At 39.6% G+C, this 22,656-nt stretch overlaps 1 long non-coding RNA gene across 1 annotated transcript in view; it reads right to left on the bottom strand.

Moving 5' to 3' along the window:
• LOC115297023 overlaps window positions 1-22,518 on the bottom strand; it is a 34,408-nt gene extending 11,890 nt beyond the window's left edge. The window contains exons 1-2 of the long non-coding RNA XR_003911216.1: window positions 22,446-22,518; window positions 21,462-21,569 (exon numbers count right to left, since the gene is read on the bottom strand). This is a non-coding gene — a long non-coding RNA (uncharacterized LOC115297023). The remainder of the gene's footprint in view (window positions 1-21,461; window positions 21,570-22,445) is intronic.
• Between the last annotated feature and the right edge of the window lie 138 nt (window positions 22,519-22,656).

Here is a 22,656-nt window from a genome sequence, read left to right as displayed (position 1 = left end):
TCATAAATGCCAGGTTACTGTAAACAGCAAGCAGGTTGTTTTTAAATGGATTCTCTTTCATTCTTAGATCTATTTGGCCTTTGAATATGAGCAAATTAATATGGTCTTTGACATCAGAAGAGTGAAAACAAGGCACTGAGAAACAAGGCACTGAGTGGAAGAAGATTTGAATAGAACCAAATCAGAAAATGTGGATCCATCCTGCTCTGTCTCTCCCCATATTCAACACCCCCAAAACCATACATGCTTCTCTACAATAATATCCCAATGAAAAAAGTTATTTAAAAGATGCTTAGATATAGAGCATTAGAGTACAATAAAACATTAATTTATAATGTATATATAGTATATATAATGTATAACACATATGCACACACACACACACACACACACATAATATATAAGAATGTCTTATTAGGAGGCAACACAGCATAGTTGTTAAGACCTTGGTTTGGGTTTGAATCCTGACTGGTCTTCTCAGTATCTGGGGACCTTAATGAAAGTCTTTTAACATTTCTGAGGTAGTGGTAGTTGAATAGGGACATGAAATTCCAATAATGTGAGTAATTCTTTTGCTATACCCTTCCATGGACTGCCCAGTGCCAATTCAGAGAACTCCCTGAAGATTCCGTTCCGCTAAAACAGCCTCCAGTACCGCAATCTGTATCAGTGTTTCTGTTGATGGGAATGCAAACTGGTGCAGCCACTCTGGAGAACAGGATGGAGTTAAAAATAGAACTACCCAACCACCCAGCAATTGCAGTACTAGGTATTTGCCCAAAGAATGCAAAAGTACTAATTTGAAGTGTTACATGCACCCTGATGTTTATAGCAACACTATCAACAGTAGCCAAACTATGGAAAGAGCCCAAATGTCCATTGACCGGTGAATGGACAAAGAAGATGCGGTATACATATATAATAAAATACCACTCAGTGATGAAAAAGAATGAAATCCTGCCATTTGCAACGATATGGATGGAGTTAGAGAGTATTATGCTAAGTGAAATAAGTCAGTCAGAGAAAGACAAATACCATATGATTTCATTCATATATGGAATTTAAAAAACAAAACAGATGAACATAGGGGAAGAAAAAAGAGAGAGAGGGAAACAAACCATAAGAGACTCTTAACTATAGAGAACAAATTGAGGGTTGATGGAGAGAGGTTGGGGAGGATGGGCTAGACGGGAGATGGGCATTAAGAAGGGCACTTGTTGGTATGAGCACTGTTACATGTAAGTGATGAATCACTAAACTCAAACCAATTTTAGCATGTATGTTAACTAACAAGAATTTAAATAAAAACTTGAAAAAAAATCTGTATCAGTGTTTTAAGCACAGAAGAAGAACCAGTTAGAGATAGATGACAAATAGATAAATAGATAAGTAGGTGATAGATACACAGCGAGTTATTACAGAAAATCGGTTTCCAATTGTGAGAACTGCGTAAGCAAGTCAGAACTCACAGGCCAGGCCACCAGGAAGAATCATGAGCAAAATGAAACTCCATGGGCCAGAGCTACCATCCACAGACAGAGTTTCTTCTTCTGTAAGGGAAACCTCAGCCCTGATTTTAAGGTCTTCCAACTGATGTAGTCAGGCCCACCCAGATTATCCACAGAATTGCCTTTACTTAAGGTCAGGTGATTAGAGTGGCTAATTACATATGCAAAATATGTTCACAGCAAGACTTTGACTAGTGTTTGAATCACTCTGCTAATGTAGACGGGATTGTAGTCTGCTCAAGTTGACACATGAAAACATTATCACAGATGTTTTAAAAACCAAATAGCAGGGTGCCTCGGTGGCTCAGACGGTTAAGCCTCTGACTTCAGCTCAGGTCATGATCTCACCATATGTGAGTTCAAGCCCTGCATCGGGCTCTGCGCTGATATCTCAAAGCCTGGAGCCTGCTTCCAATTCTGGTCGCCATCTCTCTCTGCCCTCCCCTCTCATGCTCTGTCTCTCTCTGTCCCAAAAAATAAATAAAGAACATTAAAAAAATGTATAAAAAAAAACAAATAGCTAGATATCCACCTAAAATTAAAAATCAAAAATTGCAAGCCTCTGCATTGAAAACTACAAAATCACTAGGAGAGGTATGTTAAAAGATGTAAAGAAATGAAAGGTTATACCATGTTCATAAATCGAAAGTCTCAATATTATAAAGCTAACAGTGTCCCCCAAATTCAGTAATAAATAAATACAATTGTAATTAAACCCACAGATTTATATATATATGTTGAAATTGAGAATGACGTCTAAGATTTATCTTAAAGTACAAAAAGCCAAAAATCACCAAAACAATCTTCATCAACAACAGCAAAAAGCTGGATAATTTACACTCCTGATATCAAACCCATTATACTGCTATATTGATTACGACAATATAAACTTCCATAAAAACAGAGTAGTAGATCAAGAGAACACTAGAGAATCCAGAATCTGAAACCTACATATGAGGTCATTTGACTTATGACCAAGGGGGCCACTCATTGCAATGTTGTGGGGGAAATTATAGAATTTTCTACAAATGGTTCTGGGTCAATTGGACGGTCACAAAACAAAGTAAATCTTTATTCCTGCCTCATAATATACACATGCAAAAGTCTGCCCCGTGGAGACTGTAGATCTAAATGTGAAAGGTAAAACAATAAAGCTTTGAGAAGAAACTATAGGAGAATAACTTCATGACATTGTAGGAAGCAAAAATTTCACAAATAGGACCTGAGCACTAACTATAATGTTTAAGAAGAATTTCTATTCGTCAAAGGAATAGAATGCAGAAACAGACCCAGACAACATGTAGTCAAATGATTTGGGCAAATATGCCATGATACTTCAATGGCGAAAGGAAAATGTTTGTTTAACTTTATTTTTAAGCAACCTCTACACCCAATGCCGGGCTCAAACCCACAACTCTGAGATCAGGAGTTGCACACTCCACTGACTGAGCCAGCCAGGTGCCTCAGAAAACATTTTTAATAAATGTGCTTATATCACGAATCATCATCTGAAGAAAGAAACGATCGTCTGCCTCTACTTCAAATTCTATTAAAACAGCAGTAACAACAAAACTAAAACTATGTCAAGGTTAAAGCGTAAGCGCTGATAAAGGCCTACGTCTTGATCTGAATGGTCGTTACAGGGTTGTACGTGTGTTGTGAAAATCTTCCAAGCGTACACTATCCTTTTCTACGTGTATACTACACTTGTATTTTCAAAATACTATATGAGTGCCTGGGTGGCTCAGTCGGTTAAGCGTCTGACTCTTGATTTCCGCTCTGGTCATGATCTCACGGTTTGTGGGATGGATCCCTGTGTCAGGTTCTGCACTGATGGTATGAAACCTGCTTAGGATTCTCTCTCTCTCTCTCTCTCTCTCTCTCTCTCCCCCTCTCTGCACCTCCCCCACTTGCATGCACTCTCTCTCCCTCAAAATAAACATTTAAAAAATACCATATACGTGTGTGTATGGATAGATAGATGACAATACATTGGTAGAGAGATAGATAGTTTGTTACTTTGAGCCCCAAGCCACGCACCATCTGGAATCCACCCCTAGTTCACACAGCTAGAAGTTATCCCCTCTACTTTTAACCTGGACAGTACATATCTGTGTGATAGATGGGCTGCTATGACAAATACACCACAGACGGAGCGGCTTATAAATGAAAATGTCTTTCTTACAGTTCTGGAAGCTGGAAGGTGCTAGAATGGTCTGATTGTAGTGAAGGCCCTCTTCTGAGCTGCAGGCTGCTGACTTCTTCTGGATTCCACGTGGTGGAAGAGGGGAGGGAGACCTCTGCGGCTCCTTTTATATGGGCACGAATCCCATAATGAGCACTCCACACTCAGGCCTCATCACTTCCCATGCCCCCCACTTCCTAACACCATCTCCTGCGGTACTAAGTATCCAACTTATGAATCTGGTAAGGGGGAAACAAACACTCTATTACAATTTGTAACACTTTTATGGTACATCCTACCTTTTCCCCTGTAGTAACATTATCAAGTACAGATTTTATCTCCTCTACTAGTTTGTAAATGTTTCCATCAGAGTGTAATAGTGTTTGGGCATAGCACCTGCTCAGAAAGTACACGTTGAAGGAGTGAAGCTTTAAGTTCATTTAAAACAAGCTTGAAATTCTAAGGTTTTTTTAAAGCAGTCATCATACCATTGAAACATTTATGATTAACTGAATTGCTGACAATGCACAGTGTGAATTAATTGCAGGCATAAGTTCTATTGTAAAAATTACTTAATATGTGTCATGGATACATTTCAGTAAAGTGATATACTGGTATAATTTTTTAAAAGTTTAAAATCAATATATATATTTTTAAGGTTATTATTTATTTTGAGAGAAAGAAAGCACAAGCAGGGCAGGGGCAGAGAGATAGGGTGAGAGAGAATCCCAAGCAGGCTCTACACTAACCCTGCAGGGCCCAATGCAGGGCTCAAACTCACAAACCAGGAGATCGTGACCTGAGCCAAAGCTAAGAGTTGGATGCTTAGCCAACTGAGCAACCCAGGTGCCCCAATATATTTTAATCTTTAATTAAAATGTGGAATCGAACATGAAACAGTAGTCTCTACTGGTGCGTAAAGAGGCCTTAGGATCTAGCGATCGATACATTTACTAGATACGTGTACTGCAGAATGTCCACATTCAAGTGGGATTATTTTTTACCTTCCACTTTCCTCACCAGACTGGGGGCCTCACAAGGACAGGGACCACGTCTTACTCATCCTTGCATTTCTAACACCAATTCCACATATTTACTTTAAGTATACACATAGTACTCACAAATTATATATAAGCTCAGATTTTTGACAGATAAATAATTAAAACTCACTGTATTACTCGAAATTGAGATCCTCATTTGAGCCTAGTCCAGCTTTGAACTCATGTACAGCCTCACAAAGTAAGAAGATATTTCTTTTCCTTTTTCATCCCCACCCTTTCTACCTACACCAAAAGCCAAGATGGCATCAATACTGCCACAGAAACAATAGGTAATCTCTATGTTTAATCCTCTTCTTATCAATTACTTTCTCTTCTTACCACACAAGAGATTACACATGCAGTGTTACAAAACAAAAATGACACCTCTTCTGGAAAGACTTGTATCGTTGGACTGTTCCATGTCCTGATATGTTGAACATGAATATTCAAGATTAACCAGGGTTAACAGACTCCACATAAGTGCCATGTCCATCATTAACCCTGTCCTTTTGATTATTAATCTCTCTAAGTAGTTCAGCATTGCAAATATACTTTCTTTCAAATAAACTACCATTGGCTGATAGGGATATTTTGGGATCCTGTATTGAGAAAGATCCCGAGGTTACCTTCCCTCTCAGCAGGACAGAGGGCTAAAATCAGTTAGTAAGGGAGGACAGATAAGTGCTGTGTATTCTCCGTTATTTGCCATCCCTTTTCCATGGCCTTAATGATTTAACCCCAATAAGAAACTTGAAATAGTCATTCTCTTATGCATTAGTTCTTCTACCCATTCAAGCTATACTTAGTGAGCACTGACCGCGACTTCCCTAAGAGCCAAGATTAGAGAACTAGCTGAGTGTTCTAGAACATGCACTCATAGGGCCTTTTAAATCACATATTCTTTTTGTGGTCTGAACAATCACTTTGGCAGTTGTTGCTGAGTGCTATTTCAGAGCGCATCCCTTTGTGAAATAAAAACTAGCATCCTTTAAACATGTTATTTCATTCGAAGGTGCGCTCTTTTCTTTGTAAGAAGAACCACTAGAGAGCAGAAGGCTTTGAGTCCCCGTGGCCCTCAGTTGGAAGGCATGCCATGCAGAGTAAACCCTAAGATGTGGGTAGTTTATTTGAAAACCTGGTACATTTTACCAGCCGAGAGTTGGTTACTGCTCCCTGAAGCCAAACTTATTTTCATTTTCTTGTTCTATTTTCCATGCAACTTCCCACTGAAAGAAACAACAAGAAATCTTATTTCCTGGGGCCATGTCAGGCTCTCAGGAAAGAACGTTGGGATTGGTAAGTCTAGTCCCACACCCCTTAGGTCAAATGACATCACTGCTCTCATCTAAATTTGGCCAATTTTGACTTGTAAATTTCACATTTCTCACTATTTTTCTGGGCCCTGTCTTGAGGTTCACTGAAAATCTTTTTTCTTCAAGTTGATAATTTTAAACTATTGCCTAATTATTTCCTAATAAGACATCATCCCCTAAGTGTTTCTTAAGGAATTGGTTAACCCTTGCAATGACTGCTCTACCAAACATTTGTAAATGTAATTAATTCATTTTCCTGATTTCATAGGTGTGATATCACATGTACAAATGATTATATACAAACCTGCTTCCTGGCGGGGAGCACCATGTGTTAGCACAGCAATCTATTACACCACACACACATTACTCATTAACACAAATGGACATCATGTGCATGAAGCCCTACTCATTAATTAGAAGACTAAAGCCCCTCGTGTATAAATAAATCACATACCCAGCTATAGAAAGGCACTTATTTTTATCTTTAAATTTATAGCATAGTGCATGTCTGTCTAACGCACGCAAGCTGACTGTTCTATAATATCTTATTGTAGCAAAGATTTGGAGATGCTGGGAACAAGCTCCAGATCCTAAATCTGACCATTCCAAGCCCAAAATAGTGTGGACCTACATCAGAGATACTCTGGGTTCAGATGTAGACCATCGCAATAAAGCAAATATTGCAATAAAGTGAGTTGGACTCCTTTTTTTGTTTCCCAGTATATATAGAAGTTATGTTTACACTATACTGCGGTCAATTAAGTTTGCAATATTATGTTTAAAACATCAATGTACATAGCTTCATTAAAAATACTCTATTTCTATGATAACCATTATCTGAATTTTTTAGCAAGTCCTAATCTTTTGGGCGGGGGGATGGAGGGGAGGGATCCTGTCTCAGTAGTGATGGCCGTGGCCATTTCTTAAAGCAAGACCACAATGAAGTCTACTGCATCAATGGACTTTTCCTTTCTGGAACAAATTCTCTGTAGCACGTGACGCTGTGTGTTAGCACTTCACCAACAGTAGAACTCCCTTCAGAATTGGAATTCATCCTCTCCAACTCTGCTGTTGCTTGATCAACTAAGTTTATGGAATCTTCTACACCCCTTGATGTCATTTCAACCACATGCACAGCATCGTCACCAAGAATGGATTCCACCTCAGGAAACTGCTTCCGTTGCTCCTCCATAAGAAGCACATCCTCATCCATTAAAGTTTGATCATGAGGCTGTGGTAATTCAGGCTTGTCCTGAGGCTCCACTTCTGACTCTAGTTCTCCGGCTGTTTCCACCATATTTGCAGTGCTCTCCTCCACTGGAGTCATGAGCCCCTCAAAGTCATCCATGAGGGTTGGAATCCACTTCTTCCAAAGTCCTGTTCATGTTGATATTTTGACCTCTTCCTGTGAATCATGAAAGTTCTCAATGACAAATTGAAGATTTTCAATTTCCTTTTGCCAGATCCATCAGAGGAATCACGGAAAACTTTAGCTTTACAAAATGTATTTCTTAAAGCATAAGGCTGGGAAGTCAAAATGACTCCTTGATCCACAGGCTGCAGAACGGATGGCGTATCAGCAGACATGAAAACAACGTTCATCTCATGGTCTACCTCCATCAGAGCTCTTGGGTCAACAGGCATATTGTAAATGAATAGTAATATTTTGAAAGAACATTTTTCCCCTGAGCAGTAGGTCTCAACATTGGGCTTAAAGTATTTAGTAAACCATGTTGTAAACAGATGCACTGTCATCTCAGCCTTGTTCCATTTACAGAGCTCAGGCAGAGTAGACCTGGCCTCAGTCTTAAGGGAGCTAGGATTTTGGGAATGGTAAATGAGCAATGGCTTCAGCTTCAACTCAGTAGCTGCATTAGTTCCTAACTAGAGAGTCAGGCTGTCCTTTGAAGCTTTGAAGCCAGGCATGGACTTCTCCACTCCAGCGAAAAGTCCTAGATGGCATCTCCTTGCAATAGAGCACTGTTTTATCGACATTGAAAACCTGTTGTTCAGTGCAGCCACCTTCATCAACTCCCTCGGCTGGATCTTCTGGAGAGCGTGCTGCAGCTTCTCTAGCCCTGCACTTGCATGTTATGGAGACGGCTTCTTTCCCTAAACGTCATGAATGAACCTTTGCTGGCTTCAAATTTTCCTTCTGCAGCTTCCTCCCCTCTCTGAGATTTCACACAACTGGAGAGAGTTAGGGCCTTGTTCTGGATGAGGCTTTGCTGAAGGGAATATTGGGGCTGGTTTGATCTTCTGTCCAGACCACTCGAACTTTCTCCATATCGGCAATAAGGCTGTCTCCTCGTCACATCATGTGTGTGCTCACTGGAGCAGCACTTTGGATTTCCTTCAAGAACTTTTCCTTCTGCATTCACCACTTGGCTAACTTTTTGGCGTAAGAGACCTAGCTCTTGGCCTATCTTGGCTTTTGACACGCCTTCCTCACTGAGCTTAATCATGTCTAGCTTTTGACTTAAATTGAGAGAAATAGGACTATGCCTTTCACTCAAACACTGGAGACCATTATAGGGTTATTAGCTAGCCTCATTGCAAAAGTCCTGTGTCTCAAGGAATAGGGAGGCCCAAGGAAGGAAAGAGAGGTAGAGAAACTGTCGGTTGGTGAAACGGGCTAAAGACGCACAACATCTGTCAGTTAAGTTCACGACCTTATCTCACCATGGCCCTGGATCACAGATGATCCTGACACACATAATAATAATGAAAAAGCCCGAAATGCTGAGAGAATTACCAAAATGTGGCACAAAGACACAACGTAAGCAAATCCTGTTGGAAGTGTGGTGCCAATAAACTTGCTTGACACAGGATTGCCATCCACATTCCTCGTGTAGAACGAAACAAAAACACACAGACACTAAAACAAACAAAACAAAAAAACCCACAAAAACCCAAAAACAAAAAGCTCCCAACATCTGCAAAGCACAATACAGTGCAGTGCAACAAAACCAGCCATGGCCATAGTGTGAGATCTATTCGCCACTTGGTCATTAGCGTTCCCTCCCAAAAGACACGTGGTTAAAGTGGGCAAATATTTTGCAGGCTGATAGTAATGCACATAGATTCTACTCATAGGGACAACTTCGGGTAGACATTTAGGGGAGGGAAAAAGGGCTCTCCACCTTGAAATCCCACCTGTTTATTTCTGCTGGAAATGGTAAGCTGCCACCAGTCTTCTGCATTCTGAGTTCCTCAGCTGTAGATGGGGTAATAACAGCACCTACCTCATCAGGCTATGGGGAGGACACCTGGAATAAGGGACATGACGTGCCTGCCAAGACACACCACAGCAGGACAGAAACTAGAAAAGGAAGCTAAGATGTCCTGCCAATTAATTTAAAGCATGGAAATCATGATAATGAGGCCCTACTATGTGTCAGATGCTTTACCGGATGCTTTTACTGTATCCCATGCAAGCCTCATTCTCATGCTTCCCACTGTATATATAAAACAGTGTTACAGTTCATAGCCTTCTGGCCCAGAGAGGTTAGGCAGCTCGCAGTAGGTCACACAGCTTCTGGTGTCAGGATTCTGTGATTGAGGTCTATGTTCTGTCCCCGATCAAAAAAAGCTCAAGAGTAAACGCAGGAGAACTTCGGCTCTAGAAGAGTAGCCAGAACCCCATAAATTGCCATGGCATCTTTCTTGTAGCTTCTCCGAGAATTTTTATAGACAATAGTTTTCTAAAACTGGGAACCATTTTTAACAATATCATTGAGTATAGCTACTTCGGGGGAAGAAACTAGAATATTAAGCATTTTGAGAATGAAATAACGGGCGTCAGGGTAACTTTAGGGCTGTGCACACTATCTACGCTCAAACTTGCCTGGCTTCCCCCGTGAGGGGCAGAGACACCCAGTCAAATTCTGCTAGAGGTGTGTCAAACTTTCCTAGTGCAATGGCAGAATGTCTAACCTAGTTTTAAAACAGAAATGAAGAAAAAGAGTGGCTTTGGAATACAAACTCCAAAAGAATATGCGTGCTTTCATCCGCATTTACACAGAGATTTTTCAAATGTTTACTTGTAATATGATTAGTGTTTGAAAAGATTTATCTCGTATAAAAATAGTTTTAAAGTTGTGGAAAAATGTTTTAAATAAATAAGAGGCTCTGAGAACCATCTAGCGTTTACAACATTGTTAAGTACTGATTGAAGTGTCGTTTCAGTAATGCTTTTAAAATTTCCTGCATAAAACAGTGCTCTTGCATGTCTCCGTGCACAGTTTCTCTCCTGCAAACAGTATGTGTGCTTGCCTCCTAACAAAGATGAATACCTCGAACAAGGGGCTGGTATTAGCATTTCTTCAGCAAATGGTAAAAATTCATTATGATCTTCTTGCTTAATCTACCCCTACATAATCCACTTTGCATTTGGACCCAAGAAAATAGTGTAAGAATTTCCATGGCAGGGGGTGGGGAGAGACAGTCGCATTTCATTGTAAGTCAGAGAGATTTTTCTATACATCAACTGCTACCCTTCCCGAATGTAAAAATTAATAGGAGGCACATTCTTTAAAACTTTACAGTTTGAAAACACCAATCATCTACATGCAATTATATGGAGGGCATTAACATTTTCTATTTTTTTTTCAAATTCAATTCTCATATTCTTTGGTTTTGTATTTGTTCCCACTCAGGACACCTAAGATTCTGAAATGTTGGCATTCTGAAACATAGCCATTAGGAGAGTTGTTACATATTTAATTTCATGCTCCACTCAGCATAAAGCAGTTGGGGGATGACAGACCAAGGCAAATTAAGTGGCTTCTTAGATAATTTCCTGCTTAATTGAAAGCAGGTAGCTTTTTAAAAGTAATAATTAGCATTTGTTTCAAATGATTATAAGGCTATTTCTTTTTTTAATACATGGTCGTAGGATAGCTAGTGCAAGCACAGTGGGTCGGGAGATGCCCCTAAAATCTAAGGGACATGAATGTGACTTGGTGCTGACAGCAAATAATTAGGAGCACCCCATGGAGGCGTGTGGATGTGGAGACATGGGGCAGAGTGGGGGGAAAAGATACACACACATACATACACAAATATATATATATACATATATACGTATATATAATCTATTTATTGGACATGTATAAAAGATTGAATTTCCTCTCTACCATTCTGCTTAGCTCTTAGCATTGGTTTAATGTTAGCAAGTGGTCTATGACCATGCTGGTGTCCCAGTTCATACCTACAGGTGGCTGTTCCCATTACAGCATGAAACTGGCCATCAGCTGTGTTACACGCTCACTTCTGGAGACACTGTGCCCACAGTGAGTGTGAGCACGCCAATGAGGACACACGAAAGGAATCGACTTGATGTAAATGCCTAGACAGCAAATGTACCACGGAGTCCTGTTTTGTTAGGAGTCAAATTTTCGGATGTTTTCAAATGTACTGGATCTGTTAAAAAGCTTTTAATTACAGAAGAGAGAAAATGCTTTCTTGTTGTCTAGAGTTAATAGAAAAACAGAGAGAGAAAGAAAGACAGAGACAGAATAAGTTACAGAGAAGAAAAGGGATTCTTCAGAATCAACATTTCAAAACACTCAAGGGAAAAATATACACTGAATTTTTATATTAATCAATTGTCATGGTGATTCATGCCACTAATAGCGAACATCAGCGCCCTAGAGCTACAGGATCAGGGCTGAGAGAGACACTTTGGGTATGTGCTGAAACTTTAATGTGCCCTGCAGTCTCCTCAGGTCCCGATTCTACTGTCTTTAGATCATGGTTCATAGTCAGACTGCAGTTAGACCCACTGACTAGGCAGTTGCAGTGCAATATATTTGCAAGTCAATTTCTCTTTTAAATATTTGCAACCATCTTGTAGTCGTGAGTGCTTAGCCTCCCATTGTTGTGGCATTCCCAGGCATGTATTACAGTCGTTTGTATAAGGTCAAAGGAAGGAAGGAAGGGGAGAAGGAAGGGAGGGAGAGAAGGAAGGAGGGAGACAGAAGGTGAGGGAGAAAGAAAGGGAGGGAATGTGGTCCACAGAGGAGCCTTGAGTCATGAGAGATGTTCAGCAGCTCCTCCAGGCTTCCACCTTCATGGCACAGAGTAACACCACACTTCCCAACCGACGAGAAGTTGGGCATGATAATGTGACAGCCATTGGTTTTTAGAAGATGACTCAATTGGTGTATCTCCCTGCCAAGCGGAAACCTTTCGAGCCAACGTTAGAGCACCTGCTTCCCTACTTGTTTGCATCACAGCAACAGAAAAGTCTCCAAATGGTAGAGGCACCATCAGCCTCACTGGGGCTTGGAAGAAAAAGACTCAGGGCAACATCTTTAGCCAACCCACAGAGGCCATGTGGCAGAAGCAGGAAGAAACCTTTGCTTCTATAAGCAACTACGATTTTACTCTAACATAACCTTCATCGTAACTACGTCAGGAAGAGCTCCACTTGTAGCAGTGACTACCCTAAAATTTAAAGGAAGAAACAAAAACACACAGAGGGTATAAGAGGATATGATATTCTAGAAAGAATATGAAACGAAAAATCCAAATGTTAGCAATAACTGGTCGAGACACTAAGAACAATCCTTACAGTTCCATCAGGTACCCTGTAACAAACACCGATGATCAGGAGGTATTAGTTTTGAAAGTGGGGAGGTGATTTTACCTCCTCGCTGACCTATTTTGGCATCCTTCCAACATTACTTCCCTTAGCGTTCAGTATAATTTTTGAGGGATTCCTAGTTGTCGCCTAAAATGATGATACCTGAGTTTCTGGCTTGAGTCCCTGAATTAATGGAGGTGCTAATTAATGAGACGGAGAATACAGATGAGAGGTGGAATCTGGATATGTTGAAATTAAAAAGCCAGTGACACACCCAAGGGGAGACATCCACGGAGAAACAAAGATCCACTACATGAGTCTAGAGCTTAAGGGAGAGATTTGAGCTGAAGATAAAAATTGGAATCTTTCAGCTTTTTCATACAACTTTGAATTGGACAAGATTATCCAGGGTGAGTACCCACGGGAAGAGGAGGGCAGAGCCTCAAATTACACCAATATTTAAGGAATAGGGAACTCTCAAAAAAATGGCAAAGTAAAGTGGAGTAGGAAGAATTTGTACTTAATGAAACTTCCAGGGCCTTAATTAACCTCCAACTGTTCCCCTAGTTCTCTATTTCCTGCTAGGGTTTTACCTCCTTCCCTATTCAGTTAGACTACAGTCACTTTTACCGCTTTTTTGCAAGGTCAATAGTCATACTTATTGACTTATACCACTTCCCTATACCACTTTCTGCCTTAGATCATTAAAAAAAAAAAATCCACATTTCTATTTTTACAATGATATCTTCCCCAGAACTATTTTTTCTGGCTATTACTGAGTCTAAGGTTAAAAGGCTTCCAGGGTAAGCCCTCTGATACAAGTACTCCGCCCAAATCTTTAGCTTCCATAATCACCATATGCAAATGCTACACTGAGTATGGCCATGGGAAGAAAGAGCTAATATTTAAACATATATTCTTTGTTAGTCTTGTTTCGTAATATATCTTTCACCTACGGCATATTTAATCTTCAAAATACCATGAATTAATTTTTGTTGACTTTTAAAAAGCTAAGAACCTTACCAAAATTCTTATTATAATACAGCTACTCTCCCTCCAAAAGTCTTAGCCTGTCACTCGGCTCGGCTGCCTTCCAAAGAATAAGATGTTGTTCTCTCATTGAAAGTATTTTCAGTGCCAGCCAAGAGACAATCCACTTATGTTAGAATTATTTGAAGATAGTCCCAAACCTAACAGAAATAGAAACCAAGACCCCTTCGAAACCTATGATGTTAAACAGATAGGCAGAGCTCAGTGGTTCTCAACTCTGACTATACATTTTTAGAGTCATCTAGGCTGCTTTTAGGAAACATTGGGTCTTCTGTTTCCAGAAGGATGGACTAGAGGCACTTTTCTGTATTCCCACTAAGTAAAACTAAAAACTCTGGACATGATGTAAAAAAACAAACATAAGACGACTGAAGAAAAAAGGGAAGAGAAATAGGCAAGTGAGCTAGGGAATGAGGCATCTGAAGAACAATATTCAGTGATTCCTGGGCTTTCCTCCTGCCTCAGATCTCCCAGACGCGGTGCCGGGAAGCTGGCAAGCCAGAAATGCCGGAAAGCACTGACCAAAAAAGCCTCAACAAAAGCCTGCTCTCTCTAGACAAAGCCAGACAGAAAATGCTTAGACAGTAATGGCTTTACTCCAAATTCCATGGAGAAAACTGTGGCTCCATCAGCAAAAACTGAGTGGGAGCCTAGACTTCTACCACAACACTCTTACTTGAGGGGTGTCAGAGAAGGAAAGTAGAACACGGAGACTTTCATCCCCACAAGGCAGTAAGGGGACCCCTCCCAGTCATGTCCATTGGGACCATGGGGGGAGCCTGGACCTGCACTGCATTCAGAAGTAAAAAAAAGTGTTCCTTCCTGGGGTGCCTGGGTGGCTCAGTCGGTTAAGCGTCCAACTTCAGCTCAGGTCATGGTCTCACGGTTCATGAGTTTGAGCCCCACACCAGGCTCTGTGCTGATAGCTTGGAGCCTGAAGCTTGTTTCGGATTCTGTGTCTACCTCTCTCTCTGCCCCTTCCCTGTTCGTGCTCCTTCTCTCTCTCAAGATATAAATAAACATTAAAAAAAAAGTTTAAAGGTTCCTTCCTTCCTCACTGGAGTGGTATCAGAGAAGGCTTACTGGAAAGTCAGAACTTTCACCATCACCCAATAACAAGACCATCCCCACTCCACAACATCAGTGGAGGCCATGTGGGAAACAGTAATGAGGTCCAGTCATGCCCAACAGAGTCCTGGTGGGGAGCCCATTGTTAGAGGCCTTCTAACACAGAAGTTCTATGTTAGATCCAGAGTCTCAACATAATACCCCAAACATCCAAGTTCCAATAGAAGATCATTCTTCATAACAAGAATCAAGAAAATATCAACTTGAATGAGAAAAGAAATCAATAGACACCAACCCTTTAATGATAAAGATGTCAAAGTTATCACCCACAGAGTTTGAAGCAGCCATCTTAAAAATGTTTTAATGAGCAACTGTGAACATGCTTGAAACAAATAAAAAATTAGGAAGTCTCAGCACAGGAAACAAAGATACATAAAAAAGAACCAAAAGGGTATTACAGAATTGGAAAATACAATAACAAACAAAACAGCCCAATGGATGAATTGGGGGGGGGGGTGGATAAAAGAACAAATCAATGATCTTGAACATAATAATACAAATTGCACAGTCTGGAACATTGAAAATAGGTTTCCAAAAAATGAGCTGAGCTTCAGAGACTGATAGTATGGCAACACAAGGAGACATCTAACATTCAAATCCTTAGAGACCAGGAAGGAGAGGAAGAAGGGCATGGGGCTGAAAATGTATTCAAAACATTAATGGCTGAAAAATCTCCAAACTTGGCAAAAGGCAGTAACCAAAAGATTCATAAAGGTAAGTGGAAACAAGAGGGACCAAGCCAAAGAAATCCACAAGGCTCAGATGGTCAAAATTCTGAAAACTAAAGAAAAAGTAACAAATCCTTAAAGTGGCAAGGTAAAAGCAACATCTTATTTATAGGGGGAAAGAAATCACCAATGTGACAGCAGCCTTCTCACCCAAAGCCACGGAAGCCAGAAGGAAGTGGTGTGATAGTTTTCACATCTTGAAAAAACAGAAAGAATTATCAAACCCAGAATTCTATATCCACCAAAAATACCTTTCAGGTATGAAGGGTAAATCCAGGCATTCTCAGATGAAGGTAAACTAAGATAACTTATCACAAGAGACCTACCCTAAAAGAACAGCTAAATAATTTTCTGAACAGAAAGGAAATGATAGAAGAAGGAACCTTGGAATAACAGGAAGAAAAGCAATAGAAATAATAAAAATAAGGATAAGTGCATCAGGTTTTCCTTTTCCTCTTCAGGTTTCTAAATAATGTTTGACTATTGAGACAAAAATGGTAACACTTATGAGGCTCTAAATGTGTACAAGAAATACTTAAGAAATTATATTGTAAGTGGAGGGAAAGGTAAAGGGGTATAAAGGAAAAGAAAGTTTCAACATATCAGTTGAACTGGTAAATTGGTAATATTGGTAGACTGTGTTAAGTTATACATACATAATGCAATCCTAAAACAACCACTAAAAATGCCATTCAAAGAGATATCAAAAATGCAACAGATAAATCAAAATGGCATTTTTTAAGGTTCAAGTAGCCTGTAAGAGAGCAGAAAAAGAAAGAAGATGAGTGAAAAAGAGGAAAAAATGTAAAATAAAAATAAGATTGCAAACTTGTCATAATATGTCAGTAATTAAATTTAATGTAAATGGTTTAAATATACCAACTAAGGAAACAAGACTAACAAAATAGACCAAAAAAAGAAAAGAAATGACCCAACAATATGCTGTTTAGAGGAAGCTCACTCCAAATACTGATATCAGGGCATCTGGGTGGCTCAGTTGGTTAGGCGCCTAACTCGTGATTTTGGCTTAGGTCATGATCTCACGGTTCAATGTGTTTAAGCCCCACATCAGGCTCTGCACACTGCAGAGCCTGCTTGGGATGCTCTCTCCCTCCCTCCCTCTTTACCTCTCCCCTGTTCAGGTTCTCCCTCTCAAAATAAGTAAATAAACTTAAAAAAGAAACCAAATATACTGATATACGTAGGATGAAAGTAAAAGAATGGAAAAAGACATACCATGCAATCATTCATCAAAAAAGAATTTTTTTTAAAATGCTCTATTAACATTAGAAAAATTAGAATTCAAAGCAAGAAAAATGGTAAGGGACAGAGAGGGATAGGACATCACATAATAACAAAAGGGTTGATTTACTAAGAAGAGATAGTAATTCTAAATGTTTGCACCAAATAATAGAGCTGCAGTGAACAAAAACTGATAAAAATCATGGATCAAATCCTAGACTATGAAACAAGCCTCAAGGAATTTAAAAGAATTAAATCACATACAGTATATTCTCTGACAATAATGAAGTCAAACTAGGCATCAGCAGCAGAAAGATAACAGGAAAATAAACAAACATTTGGAAACTAAACAACATTCTTCTAAATAACCTCAGGGTCAAAGAAGAAGCCTCAATGAAAATAAAAAAATACACTGACCTGAGTGAAAGTGAAATTTACAGGATGCAGCAAAAACAGCACTGAGAGGAAAATTTATAGTACTCAAAACATTAGAAAACAGGAAAATTCTCAAACAAAAATCCGAAATCACATCTGAAGAACCTAGAAAAGAAAGAGTAAAGGGAACCCAAAGCAAAAGAGGGAAGAAATAATAAGAGTAGAAATCCATGAAATTAAAAACAGAAAAACAGAGGAAAATTAGAAACAGAAACATTGTTCTTTGGGGGAAAAAAATAATCAAATTGACAGATCTCTGGCAAGACTATCAAAGAAAAAAAAGACCTGACAAAAATTAATAATATTAGGAATGAAACAGAAATATATCACTATAGATCCTCCTTATATCAAAAGAATAGTAAGAGAATAATACTACATGCATAAATTTGACAACTTAGATAACATAAGGCAGTTTCTAAAAAAGCATCACCAATCCCAACCCCCACAATATAAAATAGACATTATGAACAGCACTATACCTAGTAAGGAAATTGGATGTGTTATTTTCAAATTCTAGACAAAGAAATCTCCACATTCATATTGTTTCACCACAAAATTCCACCAAACATTTAAAAAAGAATTAGCACCAATTACTATGACCTTTCACCCCTACAATAGAAATGGCAGAACACTTTCCAATTAATTTTGGGAAGGCAATATTATCCTGATACTCAGACTAGACAAATCCAGTCAAGAAAGAAAAGAAAAGGAGAGAGAGGGAGGGAGGGAGAGTGAGGGAGGGAGGGAGAAAAGAGGTAAGGAAGAGAGAAGGAAGAAGGAAAAAAAGAGAAAGAGAGAAAAAGTAAAACCATGGTCTACTATCCCTCATTAATATAAATGCAGCAATCCTTAACAAAATATTAGCAAATGGATTTTACCACTATGTCAGCTCAGAATTACATACTGTGACATAGTGGTATTTATTCCTGGGATAAAGGCTGGTTCAACATTTGTAAATCAATCAATATAATCTACCATATTTATAGGCTAAAAAAGAAAAAGCACAAAATCCTATCAACTGATGCACAAGAAGTTCTTGACAAAATTCAATATCGATTCATGATAAAAACTCTCACAAAACCAGAAATAAGGGGAACTTCCTCAAATTGATTTCAAAAAACTTAAAAAATATATAAACCTGTAACTATCACCATGCTTAATGTGGAAAGATTGAAGGCCTTCCCTCTAAGATCAGAAATTAAGGAAGGCTGTTCCATTTCACCACCACAACTCAACATAGTATTAGAAGGTTTAACCAATGAGTCAAGAAAAGAAAATAAAACAAAGAACTAGAACTCCTTATTTGCAGTTGACACGACACTCTGTAAAACAATCCCAAGGAATCCAAAACAAACCAACAAATCAACAAAAAGCCTCCCAGAACAAATAAGCAAGTACAGCAAAGTCACAGAATACGAGACTGACATACACAAATCAAGTCAATCTCTACATAGAAGCAGCGAGCACATGTAAACAGAAATTAAAAATACAGTAACATTTGCAATTGCATGACATGTAGGTATAAGTCTAATAGACATATTCAGAGCTTGTATGCTGAAAACTACAAAATGCTAACGAAGGAAGTCAAACAAGATCTAAATAAGTGGAGATACATACTATGTTCATAAAGTGGAAGACCTCACACAGTAAACGTGTCAATTCCTCCCAAATTGATACACAGTTTTAACACAATACCTATCAAAATCCAGGCAAGGTTTATTGCAAATACACATAGGAGTATTCCAAAATTTATATAGAAAGGGAATGGAACTAGAATAGCCACACACACACACACACACACACACACATACACACAGAGGAAATAATCTCAAAGGAATGAGTCTACCCAATTTCAAGGCTTAGTACATAGCCTTGTTGTTAAGATAATGTGGTACTTTTGGAGAGATGGACATACTGACCAATAGAACAAAACAGAGAAGCCAGAAATAGGCCCCCCCATTAAGACTACCAACTGATTTTTTGCAAAGGTGCAAAAGCAGTACCACGGAGGAAAAATAGTCTTTCAACAAAGTGGATATTCATAGGCAAAAAAAGGAACTTTGATCTAAACTTCACACCTTACATGAAAATTAACTTAAAATGGATCATGGACTCACATGTAAAATGTAAAACTATAAAACTTTTAGAAGAAAACATAGGAGAAAGTCCTCAGGATTAGGATTTGGTGGAAAGTTCTTAAACTAGACACTAAAAGCATGATCCATAAAAGGAAAAATCAAAAGACCAGATCTCATCAAAATTAAAGACTTTGCTCTTCAAAAAATCTTAAGAGGATGAACAGACTAAGACAAACTACTTGTAAACCACATGCCTGCTGAAGGACTCACATCTAGAATTTATGAAGAACTCTCAAAACAAGAGTAAAACAAACAATCCAATGAGAACAAGGGCAAAAGACATGAGAAGACATTTCATTGAAATGAGTATGTGAATGGCAAATAACGAACGACCCCAAAACATGTTCAACATCCCTAATCGTTGGGGAAATGCAAATTAATAACACCCCAGTAAGAGATCAATGCACACCTATCAGAAGAGTTGAACGACGAAATGCTGACAAGGATGGGAGAAACTGACTCTCCAGTGCTTTGCTGCTGGGAAAGTAAAATAGTACAGCATTCCTGGAAAATAGTTTGGCAGCTTCTTAAGAACTAAACATATACTTACCATATGAGCCAGCAATCACACTGCTGGGCATTTATCCCAGAGAAACGAAAACTTACATTCAAACAAAAGCCTGTACATACAAAAATGTACAGCATTATTTGCAATAGTCCCCAAGAAGGAAACAACCACACTGTCCTACAGTGGATGAATAATTAAAGTCTGGTGCATCCATATGATGGAATACATCTCCGTAACAAAAAGGAATAAACCGTGACTACATGCTTCAACTTGTATGATCTCAAGGGCATGATGCTGAACCCAGAAGAAACTCTCAGAAGGTCATAAGCTTGTAAGAATCCATGTATGTAACATTCTCAAAATGACAAAATAATGGAGATGGAGACTGGATTCGTGGTTGCCAGGGGTTAGGAATGGTGCGGGGAGGAAGGTAGTGATAAAAGGATCACAGAAGGAAGAACTTTGTGGTGTTGGACTAGTTCCGTCTTGACTGTGGCACAATCACAATCGAGTTCCAGAAATCTCCAGGGGATGAGATGACCCAGAATTACAGGAACACTGTACAACAATGTCAATTTCCTGATTGTTACTACAAATCCATACAAGAAGGGTAGGTAAAATGTAACCAGTGGTGGAAAAAAGTGCAGGATATATGAGACCTGTCTATACTACTGCTAGCCAATGGTATGTTTTCAAAGTTCATGGGGTGATTCTAAAGTGTGGCCAGGCAGCTAACAGGTAAGTGGCATACCTGCAAGTCTCATGAAAGAGAAGAAGGAGAAAACTAAATATGCATTTGATTTTAAGTCTCTTGAGCTTTGTTCCCCATAATGTGGAAACCTGGCATTTAGGTGAAGTCAAATAATATGGATGAGATAATCCAGCTGTCCATTATGTGATAGACTATTTTATACAAAATGCCAAGCCCAATAGACTGCTCTTTGGATTCTAAAGCATTTTGTATCAATGTTATAATTTTAAAACATTAAGGGGCAATTATAATCACATTTAAATATGCAGCAATTTTAGAAAATTAATGTCTCACTGAGTCCTCATTTTTGATGGGTAACAAAATGAGTTCGAGGCTTAAAAAAAACTTTTAACAAACTGTTGATGGTAGTCAGTAACCCTGAGACACATCTGAAAATGAAGCATTCCGATCTTTACCATGAATTCTAATACATCAGTTATTTTTATTAATAACCATCAACCACTGCCTAGTGGTCTCTCTGTATTGAACTGTTTGGGAAGTGCACTGAAGACATAGAACCCAAGGATTCTTAAGTGCCAATAAATGACAACATGACCAACTAGATGCCTTGTGTGGTTATTAATCATTCCTTAGCACCATCACCCAAAGATACTCACTGTGCATCTTTTCAGCCGGGCAGGAGATTTAAAGCTTTTAGGGATGAGTCCTCTGCCTTCAAAGTGTTTAAAATCCGTTTGAGGACTGGACTAAATATCTAAACTTAAATAGCAAGGCAAAGAAGGATCTGCAAGATCTGAACTAACCGAAAATAGAAAAGGCCCCAAGTGCTTATTTTCACTTAAACTATATTTGTAAGAGGTGGGAAGGGAGGTTTTTTTTTTTTACCTTCAGGGCTCATTCATCCTACAGATGAGTGCTTCAACAATGCAGATTTAGCCTATCCATGGGAGCACTGCCCTCAGCTCTCACTTGTGGACTTAATCCAGAACGCAGCTGTTTTGAAGCAAGAGGTTTGGGGAGGGGAAAAAAAAAAAAAAAAAAGAAAAAAGAAAAGTGAAATGAGGCATAAGGAACCACCTCCCACCCAACTCCGGTCCACAGTCTTGTCTTCTTTCCCCTCATTCCTTCAGGGTTTAAAGGTTTCTGGGTGGGGGTAGGGGGTGAGGGGGAGTGGGTTGCTTCCTAAACTATTTGCCTTACTCCATCCAAAACCACCAATCCCTTCCATCTCTTCTTGCTCCTCCGCCTCCTCTTCCTCTCTCCCTCCAAATTGGATCCTCACATACTCCCCATTCTAATTTACAGAACTACAACTTGCCAGATTCTTTTTTTTTTTTCTGTTCTGGAAAGATTTATACATTTGGAAGAGGTCAGTTCCCAATTTTAAGTACCTAACTGTCGTGAAGTCCGATTTAAAAGCAAAATAACCATAGCGTTTAAACAAGGCCTAGTGCAAATTCTCTTAAAGAAAGTTGTTTTGTGATTGTGGGAGGTAATCAGCACCTACTCAGACCTTCTTCTGTAAGACAGCAGAGGTTTATCATTTTCGTTATTATGGCAATAGATTTTTCCTCCTTTGCTTTATGCCTTTTGGCAGGAGCCTCCGACTCTGCAGGTGTTAGCGCTGCAAGGGCTGAACCCAACCGCCAGTAGGTCTGCCGAGCCTAGCATGGGATGTTGCCCAGCAAAACACAGAGCCCAGGGAGACCGAGACGGAGGAAGGGCGCCTGCAAAGCGCGCTTCGGAGAAGACTGGGACCCGAGCCGTAGAAAACTAGAGCGAGTGCATTTCCCGGCAGGGGGAATCCGCAGGAGCCAGAAAAAGGAGAGAGAGAGAGAGAGGAAGAAACAAAGAAAGACAGAAACCCACCCCCGCGCTCTTAAGCCCAGCGCGAGCAGCGAACGCGCGGGCTGGCTGGGCCGCTCCAGCTGGAAGTCATTGTGCAGGCTGGCGTCTGCGTTGTCAGGACGACCGCCCGGCCGGCGCCAGCGGAGGGGGGGGAGGCGGGCTCGGTGAATGGGTGACGTCACGCGGCCGGCGCCAGGCAGTCTGGGCGGCGGAGCCAATGAATCAGCTGTCG

The sequence above is a fragment of the Suricata suricatta genome, chromosome 7 (genome assembly GCF_006229205.1).
Source record: "Suricata suricatta isolate VVHF042 chromosome 7, meerkat_22Aug2017_6uvM2_HiC, whole genome shotgun sequence".
In the NCBI taxonomy this organism is placed as follows: domain Eukaryota; kingdom Metazoa; phylum Chordata; class Mammalia; order Carnivora; family Herpestidae; genus Suricata; species Suricata suricatta.
Note: the sequence above shows the minus strand (reverse complement) of the source record. Positions and strands in the feature narration are given on the sequence as shown.